This window comes from Adiantum capillus-veneris, chromosome 13 (genome assembly GCF_014529385.1).
Source record: "Adiantum capillus-veneris isolate H3 chromosome 13, ASM1452938v2, whole genome shotgun sequence".
Taxonomy (NCBI): domain Eukaryota; kingdom Viridiplantae; phylum Streptophyta; class Polypodiopsida; order Polypodiales; family Pteridaceae; genus Adiantum; species Adiantum capillus-veneris.
The window spans coordinates 141,578,260-141,594,113 of NC_140943.1; positions in this window are offsets into that span (position 1 = coordinate 141,578,260).

Sequence of the window (15,854 nt, forward strand, 5' to 3'; positions counted from 1 at the left end):
TCTCTTTCGACAAACATCCTTCTTGTTGGGTGAAACACGAGTCTCCTTTGTCCAAAATGTGTAGACCAATTCCTTAATCTCATATGTGATAGGGCTATGACGGTGTTGCTTGTGACATCCAACCAATGAAAACAGTCGAGCATTGACGCCTGACTTCACCTGCCATGATTTTGCTTTGAACAAGCTGCGACAGTCTACTTTTAGGACCCTGGAGAATTTGGCAATAGGCATGTTTTCCTTTGAATTTATCATCATCTGCAATGCTGCATTCTTCAAAAACAGCTCCTCGTTAGAAGCTGGTTGCTTGACGATAGCTAGTGTGTTGCGGACATTGGAGACAGTTGCACTCTGCACAGCAGCCTCCTCCTCTAAAGACTGATCACGGATTGCCCGAACAAGCGGATGTTGAGCAACAAGATTCCAGATTTCACACTTTGCTTCTTTGTTGAGACCTTCAGTCCTGCTCTTGAAAGCTTTCACAATCTCGAAGGAGATTTTCCTTTTCTCCTCATCGTCGACGGCATGATGTCCTCGTTTAGTTGTCATCTATCGGTGCTCCCAGTGTTTACGCTTTCTTTCTGTCTCATATTTCCGGATAATAGAAAGAGCTGGATGCTGGTAGTTGTGATTCATTTCCTATAATGGCTCCCTTCTGCCTCCATTTCTAGTGGCAAATTGCAATAATGTTGTCTATTGGTTTTCCATATCTGCAAGTGTGCTAAGCTTTGACAACTCAACTTTGAGGCGAGAAGCAATGCGAGAGAGAGAGAGAGAGAGAGAGAGAGAGAGAGAGAGAGAGAGAGAGAGAGAGAAAGAGAGAGAGAGAGAGAGAGAGAGGGAGGGAGGGAGGGAGTAGGAACATGGAAAACTGTGAATTGGTATGAGAGTGAGACAGAGAGGGAGTCTGCACCGCAGAGAGAGAGAGAGAGAGAGAGAGAGAGAGAGAGAGAGAGAGAGAGAGAGAGAGAGAGAGAGAGAGAGAGAGAGAGAACAGAGGCCACACCCCACGTCATCGTCGTAACTGAAAACAGAGGTCACACCCTATATGGGAGGGAACAAATAATATATCTTATGGTTATTAAAATTTCAAACTTCACTTGCTCTTTGGTTTTGAATAGATGCTAACAAGCACCTCTTACTAGCATTGTCCAGGACACCAAAAAGCATGACAAGTTAACATGCTTATACCCAAAAGCGTCAAACAATTATCTTAATCACTATAAATAAATATAAAACAACACCATGGTATAATAAATCACCTCCATGGAATAATAACTCTTTCAATCATGATAAATCATCATAAAACAACACAACACTTTTACAAAATGATTTTATCTAACAAAAAGCCACCTCAAATATACTAAGTCATCTGATGAAACAACGCTATGAAACAAAAACTAAGCACAATAAGAAATGATTAATACAAATGATTTGTAATCACCATGAAAACGTATCATGGTATTATAGAACAACATGGAAGAATAACCATCTAAGTAAAAAACAACCATGAAAATATATCTTGATATTACGACTATAACTATATAAAAGAATAATCATCTCACTAACAAACAATCAGTACGAACGACTTCTAGTCATCATGAAAACGGATCATAGCATCATGAAACAACCCTATAGTTGAATATTTTAATGAGGAAAATGATCAATACAAACGATTTGTAATCACTATGAAATTGTATCATGATATCATAAAACAAATCTATGGAATAATAAGCATTTCAATAATGAACGCTCAATACAAACAACTTCTAATCATAAAAATACATCATGGCTTCATGAAACAACTCCATGGAACAAGAATCATCTCAATAAGAAATGATCAGTACAAATGATTTGTAATCATCATGAAAACGTACCATGGCATCATGTAACAATTCCATGGAAGAATAATCATCTCAATAATGAAGGATTAAAAAAAACTTATAATTATGAAAATATTTTATGGTATCATGGAACAACCATATAAAAGAATAGTCATCTTAGTAATAAACGATCATTACAAAAAAATTCTAATCATGGAAATGCATCATGGCATCATGGAGAAATTCCATGGAAGAATTGTTTGTAATAATCAAGAAAATGCATCGTGAATCATGAAAAAAACTCTATAAATAATAATCATATCAATAACAAATGATTATTATGAACGACTTGTGATCATCATTGAAATGTATCATGACATCATGGAACAACTCCATGGAATAACAACCATCTCAATAAAATGAATGATCAGTACGAACCACTTCTAATCATCATGGAAACGCATCATGACATCATGGAATAACTCCATAAAATAATAATCATTTCAATAATGAACGATTAGTAGGATTGATTTTGAATTATAAAAATATATCATGGTATCATGAAACAACTCCATATAAAAATAATCATCTCAATAATGAATGATCTATACAAAAACTTGTGATCAGGAAAACACATCATGGCATCATGGAACAACTCCTTGGAAGAATAATCATCTCAATATAAAATGATGAGTACAAACGATTGATAACCATGAAAGCATATGATGGAATCATGAAACCTATAAATGAATAATTATTTCAATAACAAATGATCAATACAAGCAACTTCTAATCATCATGAAAATGTATCATGATATCATGAAGCAAATCCATATCACAATTTCAATAACAAACAATCATAAGAACTCATCATGAGTAAAAACTATAAATCTTTGATGTTTGTAATAAAAAACTTAATTGTTAAAATACATCTCTCTAACAAATCATCAATATTTAACTCTTCAACATCTGTATGTAGAGAATTGACATGATCCATAAATCATAACGATTTAAAATGAGCTATCAATGATAACCAAATTATCAAAATTGTAACTCTTTGATATCTATACACAAAAAATAATATAAATCATCAAAATATAACTCTTTGATAAAGCATCGGAATCATAACCTTTGGCATTCAGAGAGAAGAGAAATGATATGAATTGTCAAAGCATAAATGTCAATATTGACTGAAGATTATAAAATGAATCAACAAAATCATACTTGTATTTAAGACATAACTAAATAAATCATTGAATATAAGAACTTCAACATCCACATGAAAAGAATAAAAAGACTTACTAAAACATAACTATTTAACATTAATATCCAAATACAACACAAAATATCAAAATTGTAGTCCTTCAATATCTGCAATCATAACTTTTTTTATAAATAAATTTCTTTTTTTTAAGTGAGACGTGATACATAAAATATCTCTTCGTGAAATTTGATATGATGGATATAATTCTCTCTATAATAGCATCATACAACTCTCTACAAGTTTAATAAAAAAAAATATGATTTGATCTTTATCATAAATCATATGCAATCAAAATGAAAAGAAAAATAAAAAAGATTTAAAGTAATATGAATTTGATGTAACGCGATGCACATGTATTGAAATATACGTGATACACATGAAGACTATATATGGAGACCAATCAATTTATCTACTTCTTTAAATAGGGGATTTTGTTTTTGCAAACTTCCCATTTTGTGCTTTTGCAAATAGTACTTTTTTTTCATTCTTTTGCAATGCAACATAGCCTAAATTAGCTTTTCTAACATGAATCCAAAACCAAATTTCCAAGTACAAATAAACAAAAAGTTTGTCAGAGTTTCTTTCGTTTTACCTTGAAATTTGCAAAAAACACCTCTCCAATTTTATCACAAAGAGATTAAGGACATTCAAAAAAATAAAAAAACTAATAAAAATCCCTTCAAATAAAATCTTTGTTAGCTACCACCCAAAGAAAAAGTATGCTTTTTTAAAAAGGAATCGAAAGTATGGCATGTAGCCTCACAAGGTATTCTCAAATCAAACCAACATAAAGACATGTCAAACATAGTGACACCAACCATGTAGTCACACATTGTTACCACCCAACAATTTGTGACAAAGAAGTACATAATCCGTAGATCAAATGAATGGATCTTTTTGGAAAACAAACCCCTCTCTCTTAGCTTGGCAGGGGTCCACAAACTACGAGAAAAAGACACTGCTCATAGAGCATATCATCTAGCTCTAAACACATGCAATGTCTCAGGTCCTTTGTGCTAGCCTTCCCCAAACCACCACACCCTACAATCACATCCAAGACATAGTCACAACGCTCTGTGAATGTTGCCGGCAACCATCTGACCATGTCACCAACATAGAAATAAACAACATTACTCTTGCAAGTGGAAAAATGCGTCAAACTTAACACAAGGACCATGAAAATCAACATCATAAAATAGTAGTGACTTACCAAAAAAAAAGACTACTACTCTCCGTACTAGTTCTAACAATTTACCATCAATTTTTGTGGAGAAAACAAAATCATCTAATATATAGCTATGGTATGCTAGAAACAACCACGCTCTTTGAAATCTTCTCCCTACTCTCTATCCTAGCTCAACACAGCTTGCCCAACCAAATTCCAAAGAGACATTGTAAGATCAAGCATCTATTTGGTTAGGAAAATTGCAAATATGATATTACCAAATTATGAAATAAACTTGCCATATAATAGATAGAAAAAGATGTATTAAAACATGAGTGACCTTACCGACGCTCTAGTGACAGGATATCAATATGCCTTGTAGTCATGCATAAGCATCAAGATACCATGAAGCACAAGTCCCACTGTCAATGCATTTGCAAGGAGATCCCCTATGTCCGCCACTAAGCAAATGATGACCAAGAAACCCTCTTTGGCTAGATACTCACAAGAAAGATCCATGCAACCCCTCACCAAACCCGAGAAGAATGTATTCATAGTCAGGATTTTCATATATTGGAAAGCATACTAGATTTAATGTTTCATGGTCATTGCATTTACCTACTTCAATCAAATATATTATTGTGGGTCACATCAACAAGTACAACATCAACAAAAGTCTTGTACTAGAATCTTGCAGCCATTATTTATGGTGGTAACTTTCTAACAATCTTTACATGCAAGAAAATTCAAATTCAAATTCATTTGAGATAACTCACCAACAAAACAAGTCATAGATTGTCTCTCCCAACTCTCTCGACCTAGAGAGGTCTTTAGAGAAAATGAGGTGTTGGGCGCTATAGAGACCTCAATCACATTCATCCGATTTGGATCACTTGAGGTGCTAGGAGGTTCCATAAGCCCTTTATATCTCTTGTCTTAAATGCTAAAAAAACCATTAGAAGTAGCTTCAGTGGTTGTTTGAGTAGCCTGCACATTAAAGGGTGTACCTTGGTCAGCTTTGGTGGCATCCTTACTAGCTTCAAATACTCCATACACGAGGGTGTAGTAATTGCATCCAAGTCTCTACTACTATGGGTCTCTTGCTTGAATCCTACCAGCATCATTGTTTCTATCACCATATGAATGGCTTCAAATTTATTTTATACATTCATGAATTAATCTTTCACATGGTTTTAAGAACTTCCTCTCATGCAGATCCTTCTCTTGATTTGGGATTACACCAATCGGATAATCAAGCCACCAAGGACATAACCTACTTCCCATGGTGTCATTTTTTTTTAAAGAAGCAAGGACACTTATTAATCAAGGGGCAATTATTAAAAAAGTGGCCTATATTTCCACAATGGAAGCAAATCCCCAGCTAGCTTTTCCCATTTAAGGTAAATGACCAGTTTACCTACTGTGTCTAGGTCAATTTCCATAGTATCCCAAAATTTCTTGTGAGTCTTCCATAGGATGGAGGCTTTATTCCTATTCAAACAATGGATAGTAGGGGAAAACAAAACTTTTTCTAAGGAGGCTTCAAGTTCCCCAATACACGGCCAAAAGAATATTGGAAGATCCACAAATTTGACCCATACTAGGTATTTAGTAAACATCTCTTCCTTAGGCATTTTAATTGGTTGCCAAGTGATAATATATACTATCTGACCACAAAGGATAATTAGCATTAGGATCATAAAGAAAAGAAATTTTGTCTTTCTACTTCAAGAACAAAAGCTCAAATAGTCCAGCCCTAGAGTAGTAAATCTTGTCAACAACGGCCCATTTAAACCCAACATCGATTTCATCAGTGATCGTTACAACAAGATCTGGTAACTTCCTCATGAAGAACACTACCACGACACACTCGTGAAAGACAAAAGAGTTGAGATCACACTACTGAGGAATTTAAACTAACCTTATGTTCACCATTAATCTTAGGTTCAAGAGTAAAGGCATCTTTAAGAATATGAGTCATCCCATTAGGGTCAAACTCCTTATAGCCCTTCCTTAAGAATTGCATTCTTGCTGGTGTGTGGAGATGTAACTAGAAATCAAAGGGAAGAGTAGCCATTTCTTAAATGAACAAGGAGGCACCTTTAAGTGCCAAGGTCGATGCGGGAAGGTTGAACTCCTCAACAAGGATTTATTGATCATGTGATCACGTGAATTCTTTTGTGACAACCATGTGGTATTATCATATTCACATAGTTACCATCTACATGATCACATTTAAGTCGATGAATGGTGACCTAATTACACACCAAAAGCCTGGCGGACTATTACTTTTTTGTGGTGAGCCCACTTGGATATGGAAAAAACCTACCAATGGGCCTACCAAGATATGGAAAAGCCTCACGGGCTTCCAGTTTGGGTGGTTTTTTCACGTTAATAAGAATGTCATGTGAACATTTACGTGATCACATGTTTTTAAAAGTGATCACTCAATGTTATTAACATGTTCATGTGTTTGTGGTCACATTAATGAAATCCCTGCTCCTCAATCTATTGTTGTTGATGTAGTCTTGGTGCACCCTTGTATGCATAATGAAGACCAAGCCTGAGGATGGTATTATTTTGCTCAAAGCTATCAAATTTTCATGCACCTCTCAAACCCTAACCTCTCTTAGCCTCTCTCTCTCTCTCTCTCTCTCTCTCTCTCTCTCTCTCTCTCTCTCTCTCTCTCTCTCTCTCTCTCTCTCTCTCTCTCTCTCTCTCTGTCTCTCTCTCTCTCTCTCTCTCTCTCTCTATATATATATATATATATATATATATATATATATATATATATATATATATATATATATATATATATATATATATATCTCAAACTATGCATACTATTGCCCCCTTCTTGGAATCTCTGGCCCTTTAGTCTTGACAATGCTACTCTGGATCCCCCATGTACCAGTTATCACTCGACACTTACTTTCCCTTGCATTCAATTTCAATTATCCCTTTGCCATATGTGAAACTTACCTCCCTTCACCCATCAACCATCAATTGCAAGTTGGTCAACTAATCGTTCAACAGATATTTACCACCTGCCCCCATGGACAAAGTTACATCTCCTTTCTTGAATCCACTAGCCTTCCTTGAATCCATTGAATGGATCAACTAAACGACTAGTTGTCTATATCTACTTGGTCACTCTTGCCTAGCCCCCCCCTCCCCCCCAAATCCCTAACCATTGTGAGTAATGATTTGTTATACTGCAAAGCCTTGCATGTTTCACAATTCAAGGCTCCCCTTTTCTTCACATGAACATGCTTTCTCTTTCCAAATTCCTTGCTCTCAACCAATGATATAGTGTGAGAGCACATGTGAGCTTTGCAAGAGATGCTAACGTTGGAGGGGGGAATATGGGAACATGCCTCGCACAAACACAAGGGCCTTTCTATAGCTCAGGGTATCCACAACACCCCTATCCTCTCGGATAACAACTTCAAAAACACTCTTCTCACTAGGAGACCACCGCCTGCTCAATTTCCACTACTCGCACACTCCACAAATTCACCACACAATGCACAACTACTGGCACGGTTTGTCTCCACCCTTACACACGCACATAGCCGCTTAATCTCACTCTCTCACACAAAACATTGTGGGTCTGGGAGGCACACACTTCCACACAGCCGCCGGCACCGAGGGGAAACACTAGAGCAGGAGAAATATAAGGGGGAAGGGGAAACGACACCAAGACAAACACAATGGATGCTTCACCACTTCTCAAACACTCTTTACAACTCATTTACATCAAACGGCGCACCCACATGGTCGTCGGGAAAGAAAACACGCACTTGGGGCTTTGCAGACACACCTTTGCACAAAAAAAGCCAACCCGAGAACTCACACACACTCTCTATGTTGGCTCCTTGCAGGCTCACCGGCTCAAGGCCTTGGCAAGAAGACTACTCTGGCAAAAAGCATGAAGAATGGCCCAAAAATGGTTTATGTAGGGGTGCCCCTTTCAATTTGGGCATCTCGTGATTGGTCCACTTTGCATTCACATTTGGTAATTTTGGGAGGATGTAGCCGCCTTTGGCTTCATCTGCTCTCTTTCTCTTTCTCTTGCACTTTAGGGGGGTGCATTAGCGACATCGTTAATGCCCCTTGGCATTTTTTATTTTTCCTTTCTCTCCTTTATTTTTCACCCTTTGGAAGGCCCCCTCTTCCATGGACCTTGATCACTTTTATCCGGCCCTTTCCTTGACCTATTCCTCACGAGCCTCCTTTCTCTCTTTCTTCTCACCCTTGCTTACCCAGCCTTCTCTCCCCTTAACATTTGACTGAGCTCAGCCCCTGCAGCTTGGGACGGCTATACTCCCCCTCTCCTTGTCTCTATGGGAACCATCCCCTATCTCTTGCCTTCGTGCATCAGCGACCTCGCTAATTGGGAGGGGGGGGGGGGGGGGGGGGGGGGGGGGGGGGTGTTCTCTTTTAAAAACGTTCAGGCCCCAAGGGCCACGGGAACGAGCCCCAATCGGGTGCTGCCAAGTCATCTCTTACAGCAGCTGCCTCCCTCCACAGCGAGCGCGCGCCACTGGCACAGGGCGCCACGACCCACATCTCTCAAAACTGTCTCGTGCGCCACCGCACAGAGCCAACACAGCAACGCAGACCCGCCATCGCTAAGCGCTCCAGGATGAGTTAATGATATTTAATCTTTGTTGTCCAAATAAGCTACGGATTGCTCTTTGGAACTGTAGCTTTGTGCTTACTATAATGTATATGTTTTGTCTAGCGATTGGGATTAGTTGTGAGTACAAATCCTCTTGATTCATAACAAAATAACCACATTAACATCAAAAGAGAAGTTATAGTCAATAATAGGTAGTATGATGGGATCTGGTGAGAGAAGTATTTCGTTGATCCTTTCAGGACCAAAAACATGCTTTCACCCATATGCAAATGAAAGAAAAACTAGCAACATATATCTTACATGAGAGGAGTCATCACCACCTTAATGGAGAGAGAAGATGAGGCAAGACTTCAGTCTTTCTTCAAGGGAAAGTATGGCACTAAGATTAGTGTGTCACTATGGAATTGAGCTATTCTCACTCACTCATAACTTGCCCCCAATGAAGAGAAGGTTGCCCTTTTTACAGGTGACGGAGCCATGTTTTACATAATCACTTGGTTAGGCTAAATAATTAGCCCAAATCAAATGTTCTTTGGATATTTCTTAAAATGGGCAATAATAGGACTCAAAATATCATGAAATTCAATATTTTTGGTCGTTGAGGCTCCATGTGGGTGCATGATGTATGTGGGCCCCACCTAGGCATCCTTTGTGTGGCTCCAGCAGGGGGTCCCAACTTGTGTGTCTTGTCCTTCAAGGCATCTTTGAGGTGTCACATAACTCACATGATTATGTCTTTTATCCTCCAAATATCTTATTTTATGAAAAAAGACCAAGATTACCTCTTTTCACTTGATTCACCTGTTTACCATCTCTTCTTGCAGTGTAGTTGTGAGAGGATTTTTGACTGTTTTCCCTGTAACTTTTGACCTATAACTCGGATTGACATGCTTCAAAAAGCAAAATTGGCCTACTAAAAGAGGTTGACTTGGTTTTGGCCTTTTCTCCATGCCCTTAGTTCAGGATTTTCAAATTGGGATGATCCAAGAAGCTTTGGATCTTCCTTTTCATAAAGTCTTCTAGTAGTCCCTTCCCTCTTGTATGTATCCAAGAAGGTATGCATTATTGAAGGGTTATATTATTGAATAAATGTGAAAAGAAGAAAATAATTTATATATGGTAGGGTATAACAGAGACATTAGAAGAAATATACAAATGCTTTTTCCCCAGACAGAAAGAGGCACAATCATTGATACTTCTCTTGCAGTACTTTCTAATAGTAATGTACATTTATATTACTTCAAAGGTAAATACTAAGGTATGGTACAAAGCTTTTATTTATGCATATGAGTATTAATATGAAGTATACTTATGTGTCAAAAAGTCACAAAATAAATTGTTTAATGCCCGTTCCCACTATATACGTGCCACAACACGACATCCACCCCCTCTAAACCTGCACATCCTCCGGTATGTGCCACATTGTCTCTTTGTAAGATTAGCCCTCTTGTACATCTTCCTTGATTTCTTCTTCACTGGGTGATTCCAGAGCTTCATGTTCACTTTGATCTTCACCTGTGTTTTGCTCTTCTTCCTCACAACATCTTCTAGATCACTGTCTCCTCTTCTCTTAAACATTTTGATCCTTTTTCCCGCAATGGGAATCTTTACTTCTGTACCATCTAGTTCAGACAAGCTGTAAGTAGCATTTTCATGCACATGCTTTACAACATACGGTCCAAACCATCTTTTTGAGAACTTACGCATGACTGTGTGCTGATTATCAAGGCTATTATCATACACTAAAACCCAGTCACCTTTGTTAATTGGTTTGCTCCTGAGTCAATGTCGCTTATCAAAGTAGTCCTTGTTTTTCAAACTTGCATTTTTGAGTCGTTCTTTTGTAGCTTCAATGTCTCTAGGTCTTCTCTCTAGTTGCCTTATACACAGTGCAAGGAGATCTTCCCTGCTAAGCCCCTCTTGCCAAGGTAGTACAGCCCATGTGGGAATTGTATCTTCAATCGGCATCACTAGCTTTTTATCATACAGTAGCTCCGCGGGCATGTAGCCAGTTATCGAGCTATGTGTTGTACGATCAGCCCATAAATCATATGGTAACAGTTTTGGCCACTCACCAACTCTTCCTTCGCAAGCCTTGGCCAAAGCTTTGATGATAGGAGGATGCCCTCTTTCACTCTTTCCATTGCCTTCAAGGTTGTAAGTTGTAGTAAGAGAAATCTTGATTCCTAATCTAGAAAAGAACTCCCTTGCTTCTTCGGCATCCAGTTCACCTCTATCTGCAGTGATTTTTCCCACACAACCATAACGGCAAATCACCTCATCAAGAAGGAATTTGCACACAGCTTCTGTGGTTTTAGCTCTTAATGCTCTTCCTTCAACCTGGTTAGTTACGTCCTCTCATGCAAGAACCAAGTATCTCATCTGCCAGAGTCCTAAAGGCATTGTGATTAGATCCACAACCCATTTATAGTGCATAGCTAGTGGATATGTAGGGTACAATCCATCACGATGTCGGACATTTGAATACATTTGACAAGTTACACACGACTCTACAAACTGAGATACATCTTTATACATATCCTTCCACCAGTATTTTTCTTTCAACTTGGAGAAGGTTTCCCACACACCTCGGTGTCCAGCCCATAGACTCTCATGAGACTCTTGCATGAGCTTTACTTGAGTCTCTTTTTTACATATAACCCGTTGTGGTATAGCAACCTTTTGTTTAGGATGCTTCAACAAGTAACCATCCCTCAAAAAGTACCCATATGCTTTCCTGCGTATCCTCTTGAATTCTTGTTCAAACCAATCATCCTGTTTTGTTAGAGTACTCAAGTAGCTTCCAATAAGAATCCAATCACCTTCATAAAGATCTTTCAAGAACGATTCAAGTGAATTAGTCATGCAGACACTGTTACCTTTGACATGAGAGATAGAATAGAACTTTGTGCCTACATCATCTCCCTCATCAATCATTTGTGACTCATCTTCATACCTTGCCTTTGATAGCATATCTGCCACTGTATTGTCTTTACTTGCAATGTGATTAAACTCGGGATTTAAGGACTTAATGTAGGCAATCCACCGCAACATAGCATCCCAAGAACTGGTAGAAAATTTGTTTCTACAACCACACATGCACCAATTAGGTACTCTTTCCTATTTTTCAAGGCTGTAACCATACCCCATAGCTCTCTCTTTATTTGTGGATAGTTTCTTTGGCAAGCACTTAGTACCTTTGCTCCAAATCTTACCATATACCTGTGTCCTTCTTCGTCATCTTGCCCTATTGCCCATCCAATCCCTGTAGGACTGGTGTCTATGAAAGGCATTGTGATTTGAGGAATAAATTCACGTAAGACCTTATTCATCCCATTCATCATATGTGCAACCGAGTTGGTTGCTCCCTGTGGAAAAGTACACATCCTTACCAAACCCAAAGGTGTCCTCATGGTTGTCAAGTATCTGCTTTCAATTGCAAGCTGAAATTGATCATACCCTGAGTAGAGATCCCCCATTGAGTAGATCCCTCCCTGCAAAAGCCTCTGCAAACTCATCCACAATTGGACCTGTACCTACATTTCTAATTGTCACCTTGTTCACTGGTTGCATATCTTGGATGAAGCCTAGAGAACCATTCTTCTTTGGAACTGTGAACCACCTATTTGAGTATGGAACACAAGAAGGCTCCAAGATTCCCATTTTGATTTTCTCATTCAGTAGCTCTACTAACTTTGGCAACTGAGCGTTTGGAACCGGAATAGGCCGCAGATTCCAAGGCACATGAGGTATTGTGAAAATTACCATAGGAGCTACAATAGAAGGAACAACACATCCTATCTCATGTGGCTCAAATGCAAAAGCCTTACCATGCTTTGAAAGCATTTCTTTGAAGCACTTTGTCTTCTCCTGTGTTAGAAACTCCTCGCAACCAATCTGCAACTCTTGGAAAGACTCCTTTGTGAAGGTATGCCCGATCTTTTTAGGATTCCTCAAACTTGGTTGTAAATAAGCCTGCTCAATCTTTTCCCTATTGTTGGGTGGTAAGGGTGAAGCTACTGGTTTCACCTTCTTTGCTACACTCTTGTATTTAGTTTCAACATGGACTTCTGGGCCAACTGTTTGGTTTTCTTTAAAGCCTTCTATTACTTGATACATTTCCATAGAGCAAACTTCCACAACTTCATTTTCAAGATGCAAACTAGACCCCATTATAGGATCAAGCTCACCCATAGTATCTACAAAAGAAACTTGTTCACACAAACCCAAAACATTTTCAGTAGGCTCTAGCAACCCACTCTTTTTCATGCCTATTTGTACATTATGCACATATTGCCTCTCAAATCTCTTCAAATCTTCAAGTTTTGTAAAAAATACTGATCCATTCCTTGTTACCAAGGAGCTCGTTGAAAAATTTTCACCTTTTTTTGGATCAGGTGAGACCTTTTTTCTTTTTGTACCACTGCAATCCTGCTTTACAATGGTACTTGGCCAAAACCCTTCATTTCTCTATGATCATGAAACTCTTTGCTCACCTTTGGTAGAGGATGTTCTCTGAGGTTGTCACGATTTCTTCCATGGTTTACACAAACTGTGAGAAATTGGACAACTCGTTTACCATCTTTGCTACGTATCCTAGCATATGCTGAACCATCATCCATTACCTTTGTTTCCATTCGAACTACCACAATGTAGGGTTGTCCAAGGATGAGATGATATGAAGATGTATCCTGTACAAAGAAGTTTTGGTCAATTTTACATCACCTATTGTCGCCTTCACACCTGGACATGCTACATACAATTCACCGGATGAATTTTTCCACTTTCACCATCCAACCATGATCTGTGTCCATCGGCCATTTGCACTTGTTGTAGAGACTCTTTGATATTATGTTTATTTATGAACCATGGTCAATTAAGGCAACAAATGGCTCTTCAAGATCACCTACCTTGACCAAAGTTTCTGTAGTAGCCCTTTCCCAGTGACTTCGTGAATAGGAACTCCTAGGAATAGCTTCAACTTCTTCATCATCATTTGAGAAATGCACTTGCTTCACTCTCCCACTAGATTGGTAGCATCCTACCACAAATCCATCATCCTCCTTATTTTGCAATTGCATCCCTTGTGTCTTCAAGGTTTCTCCGTCAACCTGTGGACGAGCAACCTCAGCAAGAGTTTTCCTCTTTCTCTTGATGATGTCAATGATCTCCTCGTGGAATTCACGCTTTGCAATGCCAAGGACTTCTCCCAGAGTGAACTCAATCTTGCTATTCAAAATCCTTTCCTCCAAGACTTTGTTAAATCTGTAGCAACCTCAATATCAGATTATAGTTTATAAGTTGGGCCTTTTGTCTTACCTTTTGTTGGCTCTTTCTTCTTTCCTGATGTAGACTTCTCCATGAGTACTTCAGGTGGAGTACTTCAGGTGAAGTACTCATAAGTACTTCAGGTGGGAAGGCATTGAGTCACTTCTTCCCCCACTTCTAGAAGCTCTTTTTGATGGTCCTTCATCAGCATTCTCACTCCTGTGCTTTTCTTTTACAATAGCCTCATTTTGTTGGCATTTTGTAATGTAGGCATGCACTGAAAATGAGTCCACTGGATCATTCCATCCTGTTTCTAGACGTATGCAATGACCTGCTTCATGTAGAATCTCTTTTGTAAGCTTTCCCTTTTTAGCTAATTGCATGACATTTGGCCAAATTTGACCATGATGGTCATTCACCTCTTCATCACTAAGATGCTCAATTTTTACTCCATAAGTAGCTGCCTCAACTGAAGAGCTAGCATGGTTAGTTTCCATATCTTCAACTAAGGTTTGCATTCCCTCCTTCCCAAAGTTAGTTCTCAAGGGAAGACCTGTCTCTCTTAAGTGGATTTTACCATCCTCAAAAAAGACAACATCTTTTGACAAAGCATCACTAAAATCATCACAATCCCTTCTTACATGGTCTGTACTATCACACCAAATACATCTATTAACAAACCCTTCTTTGGGCTGTTGTCTTTGCCTAAGAAGTGGCTCTGATGGTGTGCCTTTTTCTTCAAGCTTTGCAAGCTTCACCTTCAAGTCACGCATTCCCTTCACAAGTTCATCTAGCATAGACTCATCAAACTTAGGATCTATATAAGTAGGCTTTACCATTTTGTCAGAAGTTGAGGTTGAAGGACTTGTAGTGTTTACTACCATCTTGTCCCTTCTTCTTTGTCGTTTGGCAAGCAACGAGATAGCACCTTCAACTTCATTCCAGTCAGTCTTTATTCCTTGATCAGCATCTTTATCTTCAAGAAGAAGCTCCAAATTTTCTTGAAACTCTTTACCTGCGGATTGTAAGAAAAAATCTGTCTTCTCTGCATCTAGTGTGGCCCTTTCTGTCTTGGTCAGTTGTGCATACGCCACTCAAATTCCCTAAGTAGCTCTGTTATTGATAATCCTTGCTTTGGCTTGACTACCCATTCTAAGAATGTCCTTTTGGTCACTCTCTCGGAGTCCTCCATGAAATATTCCTCCTTGAAAAATACTTTGAGTTCTTCCCAATTTTTCCCATGCCATCTTTAATTCCCCTAACATGCTCCCTAATTTCTGGAGCAACAACTAGCTCAAAGCTTTGAATCATCTCACCTTCTGACACGCGATGCAACTCCATCTCCTTCACATACTCACGTAAGTACTTGGTTACATCTTTGCCATTGATTTGATCCATTCTGTTGACGACCGCTTGTATGGTAGCATGTTGTTGTTGCATAAACATTGCAAATGCTTGAAACATTTGCATTGTTGTTGGGTCAAAATGCATACCCTGTTGCTCAACATGATCACCCATGATTACCCACAAACTCTCACCCTGGCAAATTCGTGTCGGGTTCACGAAAAATATGTCAAGAAGTCGACAGTCTTTCCAGGAAGGCACCGGGCCTCTTGTTGTCAGAGTTTGTGAGGAAGCTCAAGGGTTATGAGAAGGAGCTAAGCTGTAGATAACATAGCTTCTATAACTAAA